The sequence below is a fragment of the Procambarus clarkii genome, chromosome 12 (assembly GCF_040958095.1).
Source record: "Procambarus clarkii isolate CNS0578487 chromosome 12, FALCON_Pclarkii_2.0, whole genome shotgun sequence".
In the NCBI taxonomy this organism is placed as follows: Eukaryota; Metazoa; Arthropoda; class Malacostraca; order Decapoda; family Cambaridae; genus Procambarus; species Procambarus clarkii.
Window position 1 is genome coordinate 24,595,398 of NC_091161.1, and position 6,858 is coordinate 24,602,255.

Here is a 6,858-nt window from a genome sequence, read left to right on the forward strand (position 1 = left end):
CGTCAGTTTGGCTTCCGCTCCCAAAACAGTACCAATGATGCTATTGTTAGTCTGCTTGACTTAATCTTCTCAACCCTTGACAAAAGTGAGTTTCCAATTGGACTCTTCATCGACCTGAGAAAGGCTTTTGATACTGTTAACCATAACTACCTCTTACTTAAACTCCACCAATATGGAATCCGTGGCCTTGCCCTGAACTATATCCGATCCTATCTTAGTAACAGACACCAATATGTAGCCATCAATGATATAACCTCTCCCACTCTACCAATAACCGTATGGGTGCCACAGGGCAGCATCCTAGGACCCTCCTGTTTCTTATATACATCAATGATCTCCTTAATGTCTCTAACATACTTAAACCTATATTGTTTGCTGATGATACTACTCATCTACTCTGACCCCAACCCACTCATGGTAAATAAGGTTGTAAACAATTAATTAAAAAAATTCTACTTGTGGATGTCAACCAACAAACTCACACTATTTTTTGAGATATATACAAGAGTTGTTACATTCTTGTACAGCCACTAGTACGCGTAGCGTTTCGGGCAAGTCCTTAATCCTATGGTCCCTGGAATACGATCCCCTGCCGCGAAGAATCGTTTTTTCATCCAAGTACACATTTTACTGTTGCGTTAAACAGAGGCTACAGTTAAGGAATTGCGCCCAGTAAATCCTCCCCGGCCAAACATAGAAAAGAACAAAAGAACAAACACTAAACATAGAAAAGACCCACTACATCTTATTTGGAAGCAAATCAACAAATGCAATTCAGCTTCAGATAGATAATGTAAACATTAGCAATAAAAATGATGGAAAGTTCCTTGGCCTGTACTTAGACAAGAGACTCAACTTCAGCACCCATATACAACACATAACTAAAAAGGTTTCTAAAACAATTGGTATACTCTCTAAGATACTCTCTAAGATCAGATATTATGTACTTAAGCTCTGCCTTTCCTTTTCCAAAGGTGTTTATTTTTATTTTTATTTTAATTTTTACTTTATTTTTTGTTTGTCATCTTTGCCTGTTTTATACTCTTAATTATTTGTTCTTAGTTAATCCCCTTGTCACTAAACCTAGGGCTTTTTATTACCCTGTTAATTAACCATTACTAAGCTAATTATCTTCAAGATCATTTTTTTTTTTATGATTATTATTTTTCTTATTATTTTTTATTTTACATTTATATTGTCAGTCTCTACTGATTTTTTGTGTTTTATTTTATGTAACTTCTGTGTCCTCCCTGGCTATCTATTGGATCTTTATTTTACTTCTAAATTGTTACTATTTTATTGTATCTGCTCTTATTCATGTGTTTTGCTTTATCGTGTATCTTGTATCGTGATCCCTCTGCATCTCTATGCACACTGATATTGATCCTGATCAAAATCTTCTGTCTCATATCTATACCAACCAGCACATTGATCATCATTATTGCAAGTATTTCACAGCACACCAGGCTAAAAACAAACTCCAAAATAGCACCTGTCTATCAGTTTATAACCAAAATGTTAGATCACTTGGTAAACATTTTGACGATTTAAATGCACTACTCACAGCACTAGGTACTAACCTATCGTTCATTATTTTAACAGAAACTTGGCTAAATAAAGACTATACCCAACTCTACAACTTAGCTGGTTATAAAGCCATCCATAACTGTAGGCCTAATAAAAAAGGTGGTGGCACAGCTATATATTACAGAGATACATTTATCTGCAACAGTGTTATTAGTGACAGAGATGACTACTGTGAATATACTTTTGCTCAGTTTACAATTAAATCCCTTAAATCCTCTTTGACTATTGGAGCCATCTATAGATTTCCTAATACTAACATAGCTTCTTTCTCAGACAACCTAAGGAATCTTATTATAAACAACAATCTCAACAAAAACCACATCATTCTGGGAGGAGACTTTAATATTGACCTGGGTCAACAAAACTGCTCTCAATTTGACTATTTCCTTAACAGCATGAACTCCTGTATGCTAATCCCCACAATCACCAAACCTACCCGAGTCACTCAAACATCAGCCACTACCTTGGACCACATATGGACAAACATAACAGCTCCCCTTGTATCTGGTATAATCTACGACAGAACAACTGACCACTATCCTACCTTTCTCATAGCGAACATGGACATAACACCACCAAAAAGCAAGAAACTTTCATTTAGGCTACACAGTGAATCAGCTTTAGACAATCTTACAGAGGCACTTCACAATATTAACTGGGATTCTGAATTCAATAATACCCATGATATAAATTCATTAGCTAACCTCTTCCTCTCCAAAACTCTAAGCCTCTACAACCTTCATTGTCCCCTTCTTACAAAGCAAGTAACTGACAAAAGATTAAACAATCCATGGCTCACAAGTGGCATTCTCAACTCAATCAACAAGAAACATGAATATGAAAAGAAAGTTAGGATTGGCCTAGTTTCAAAGGAAGTAGCTAAAAGGTACTCATCAATGCTTACCAGTATCATAAGAAAGGCAAAACTTGCATATTATGTGAATAGATTCAATGAAGCAAAAGGCAACATGAAAAACACTTGGAAAACTATCTCTAGTATCCTAGGAACTAAACAACACTCACATAACCAAATAAAACTCTACAAGGATGGGGATATACCGTCAACTGATTTAGAAATGGCAAATGAATTTAATAGTTTCTTTTCATCGGTTGGTGCTAATCTTGCCAGTAAAATCCCACAGACTCAGACACATATTAACACATATCTCTCAGGCAGCTATCCAAACTCTCTTCTCCTTTCACCAGTCAGCCCGACAGATGTTGTGTCCATCATACACTCTCTAAAAACCAAGGCAGGGAACACCAGTGAAATTCCGTCCATTGTGTACAAGAGAGCCTCCCATGCCCTTGCCCCACCCATAGCACTACTGTTCAACAAATCTATAGAGTGTCACACCTTCCCTGATATCCTCAAAAAAGCAAGAGTAACGCCAGTCCATAAAGGAGGCAATCCGGCGGACATAAACAATTATAGACCAATATCAAATCTACCCATTCTATCAAAAATATTTGAAAAAATTATTTACAAACAGCTCTATTCCTACCTCGTAAAATTCGACATACTCAGCCCCTGCCAGTTTGGCTTCCGGTCCCAAAAGAGTACCAACGATGCAATCATTAGTCTCCTTGACATTATCTACTCAGCCCTTGACAAAAAATGAGTTTCCGATTGGACTCTTCATTGACCTAAGAAATAAATGATGGCAAGTTTCTTGGCCTATTCCTAGACAAGAGACTCAACTTCAGCACCCACATTCAACACATAACTAAGAAAGTCTCTAAGACAGTTGGTATACTCTCCAAAATCAGATATTATGTTCCTAACTCTGCTCTCCTCTCACTATATTATGCACTAATCTACCCCTATCTTAATTATGGTATCTGTGCATGGGGGTCTACCACTGCAAACCACCTTAAGCCCATCATCACACAGCAAAAATCTGCTATCAGAATAACAACTAACTCTGCTTTCAGACAACACTCAGCTCCCTTGTTTAAATCTCTAAACTTGCTAAATATTAACTCCCTCCACACATTCTCTTGTGTCAACTACATTTACAAAACCCTGTTCTTAAATGCAAACCATGCTCTGAAACTCTCCCTGGACAGATGTAATAGGACCCATTATCACCACACCAGAAATAAATATCTCTTTGATATCCCCAGAGTCAAACTTAATCTGTGTAAACACTCTATGCAAATTAAGGGACCTAGTCTATGGAACTCACTCCCTAGTGAATTGAAAAACTGTAAAACTTTTGCCTTATTTAAAAGCAAAACCAAAAAGTACCTAACTTCATCTATTTAGTTTCCTACACTGAGCTTTAAATTTGCTCTGTACCTAGTGGTACCCAATCTCATAATTTTTATGTAATATCAAACAACCTTATCATTGTGTTCATTGCTGTCTTCTTTTATGTGCTAGCCATATGCTGTATTGTGACTACCAATTTTTGTCAACTACCATTCAAGCTGTCATTGCAATCAATCTTATATTGTTTCTGCTGTATTGTGCCTACCAATTTGTTGTCAACTACCATTTTAAGCTGTCATTGCAATCAATCATAGCTACCTATGTGCTTTAATATACTGTACCTATAATTTTCTCTCATCTTCTTTTTTTTTCATTCCATGTAATCTTTTATCATTTTTTTGTCTATAAATTTTGCAAGTATTTACCTCCTTAAAATTTTCTTAGATTAAGGACCTGCCCGAAACGCTGCGCGTGCTAGTGGCTTTACAAGACTGTAATTACCATAATTGTATCCTCACATTCCTTATGTACATTCTTGTATATGCATAAATAAATAAATAAATGTACCCTATTCTGCTCTCCTCTCACTCTATTATGCACTTATATATCTCTATCTTACTTATAGTATCTGTGCTTGGGGTTCAACCTCTGCAAACTACCTCAAGCCCATCATCATCATCCAGCAAAAATCTGCTATCAGGACAATAACTAACTCTGCCTTCAGACAACATACAGCTCCCTTGTTCAATTCCTTAAACATAATAAACATAAATTCGCTCCATACATTCTCCTGTGTAAATTACGTTTATAAAACCCTTTTTCTAAGTGCAAACCCTGTTCTGAAACTCTTCCTGGACAGATGTAATAGAACACATGCCCACCACACCAGACATAAATATCTCTTTGATATCCCCAGAGTCAAACTTAATCTATGTAAACACTCTATGTAAATAAAAGGACCTAGTCCATGGAACTTACTCCCTAATGATTTGAAAAGCTGTCCAACTTTTGCCATATTCAAAAATAAAACCAAAAAGTACCTAATTTCATCTTCATAGTTTTCTACCATGGGCTTTATCTTCACACTGTATCTAGTGCTACTCAATCCCCCAATATTTGTACCTAAGCCATATTACTTTAACATTGTAATCTTAGATATCATTTGATATCATGGTTGTTGTATTGAGTGCATTTTCTACTGCATTATTCCTTGAAACTTTTCCTCGAAATGATCCTCATATTGTGCTTCAGTGAACCAATGTATAACCCTGAAATGCTATTCTCATGTATCTAGTAATCCTTGTTTCTTTATTGTGTATTATTCTGATCTGCTTTTGTGTCAATATTTCTTCAAATTACCTGTAAACATTTTTGTTGATTTTACTGTAATTATTTTACTTAAAATTATCTGTACCTGTAAAGAAAAACTATAAAATACCTGGTAACATTTTTTATCAATTTTACTGTTAATTTATAAAAAAAAAAAACTGTTAGTCTAAAGACTTACCCGAAACGCTATGCGTGCTAGTGGCTTTACAAGAATGTTAATTCAACTTATTTTCTATATTCTCTGTTAACCTCCAGTGTAACTTCTTGTATAAAAATAAATAAAAATAAAATAATAAAAATAACAAAACTATTTATGATGGGTTCAAGCGACGATTGAGTAGTGCGCAAAGCGTCCCTCACCTGTGACGTCACAGCGTCATCCGCCGCCAGGAACATCAACAAAGCGGTCAGTTTGTGGTCCGTGCAGTCAGCAAGAAGACAAACGCTTCATGCAATCACGCAAATATTATCGTAAGTAAACACTTATATTTTATAATATTATTAGATTCTGGTGCTGGCTATAGTGCTGGTGTATTGAGAGGTGAGGGGCAGTGGTGGTGTATTAAGAGGTGAGGGGCAGTGGTGGTGTATTGAGAGGTGAGGGGCAGTGGTGGTGTATTGAGAGGCGAGGGGCAGTGGTGGTGTATTGAGAGGTGAGGGGCAGTGGTGGTGTATTGAGAGGCGAGGGGCAGTGGTGGTGTATTGAGAGGCGAGGGGCAGTGGTGGTGTATTGAGAGGTCAGGGGCAGTGGTGGTGTATTGAGAGGTGAGGGGCAGTGGTGGTGTATTGAGAGGTGAGGGGCAGTGGTGGTGTATTGAGAGGTGAGGGGCAGTGGTGGTGTATTGAGAGGCGAGGGGCAGTGGTGGTGTATTAAGAGGTGAGGGGCAGTGGTGGTGTATTGAGAGGCGAGGGGCAGTGGTGGTGTATTGAGAGGCGAGGGGCAGTGGTGGTGTATTGAGAGGCGAGGGGCAGTGGTGGTGTATTGAGAGGTGAGGGGCAGTGGTGATGTATTGAGAGGTGAGGGGCAGTGGTGGTGTATTGAGAGGCGAGGGGCAGTGGTGGTGTATTGAGAGGCGAGGGGCAGTGGTGGTGTATTGAGAGGCGAGGGGCAGTAGTGGTGTATTGAGAGGCGAGGGGCAGTGGTGGTGTATTGAGAGGCGAGGGGCAGTGGTGGTGTATTGAGAGGCGAGGGGCAGTGGTGGTGTATTGAGAGGCGAGGGGCAGTGGTGGTGTATTGAGAGGCGAGGGGCAGTGGTGGTGTATTGAGAGGCGAGGGGCAGTGCTGGTGTATTGAGAGGCGAGGGGCAGTGCTGGTGTATTGAGAGGCGAGGGGCAGTGCTGGTGTATTGAGAGGCGAGGGCCAGTGCTGGTGTATTGAGAGGCGAGGGCCAGTGCTGGTGTATTGAGAGGCGAGGGGCAGTGGTGGTGTATTGAGAGGCGAGGGCCAGTGCTGGTGTATTGAGAGGCGAGGGCCAGTGCTGGTGTATTGAGAGGCGAGGGCCAGTGCTGGTGTATTGAGAGGCGAGGGCCAGAGCTGGTGTATTGAGAGGCGAGGGCCAGAGCTGGTGTATTGAGAGGTGAAGGCCAGTGCTGGTGTATTGAGAGGAGAGGTACTGTGCTGCACATACAGTATATAAAAACAGCATAATATTTTAATCACAAGCGGGGTTTCCTAATGGCTCCTTGAGACTTATGTGCAAAGTACTTAACCCAGTTATAAGTTCCAA

At 39.5% G+C, this 6,858-nt stretch overlaps 1 long non-coding RNA gene across 1 annotated transcript in view; it reads left to right on the forward strand.

The window, feature by feature from the left end:
- The first annotated feature begins 5,461 nt into the window (after positions 1-5,461).
- The window catches only part of LOC138364118 (uncharacterized), a 93,982-nt gene continuing 92,585 nt past the window's right edge, over positions 5,462-6,858 (forward strand). The window contains exon 1 of the long non-coding RNA XR_011228307.1: positions 5,462-5,602. This is a non-coding gene — a long non-coding RNA (uncharacterized lncRNA). The remainder of the gene's footprint in view (positions 5,603-6,858) is intronic.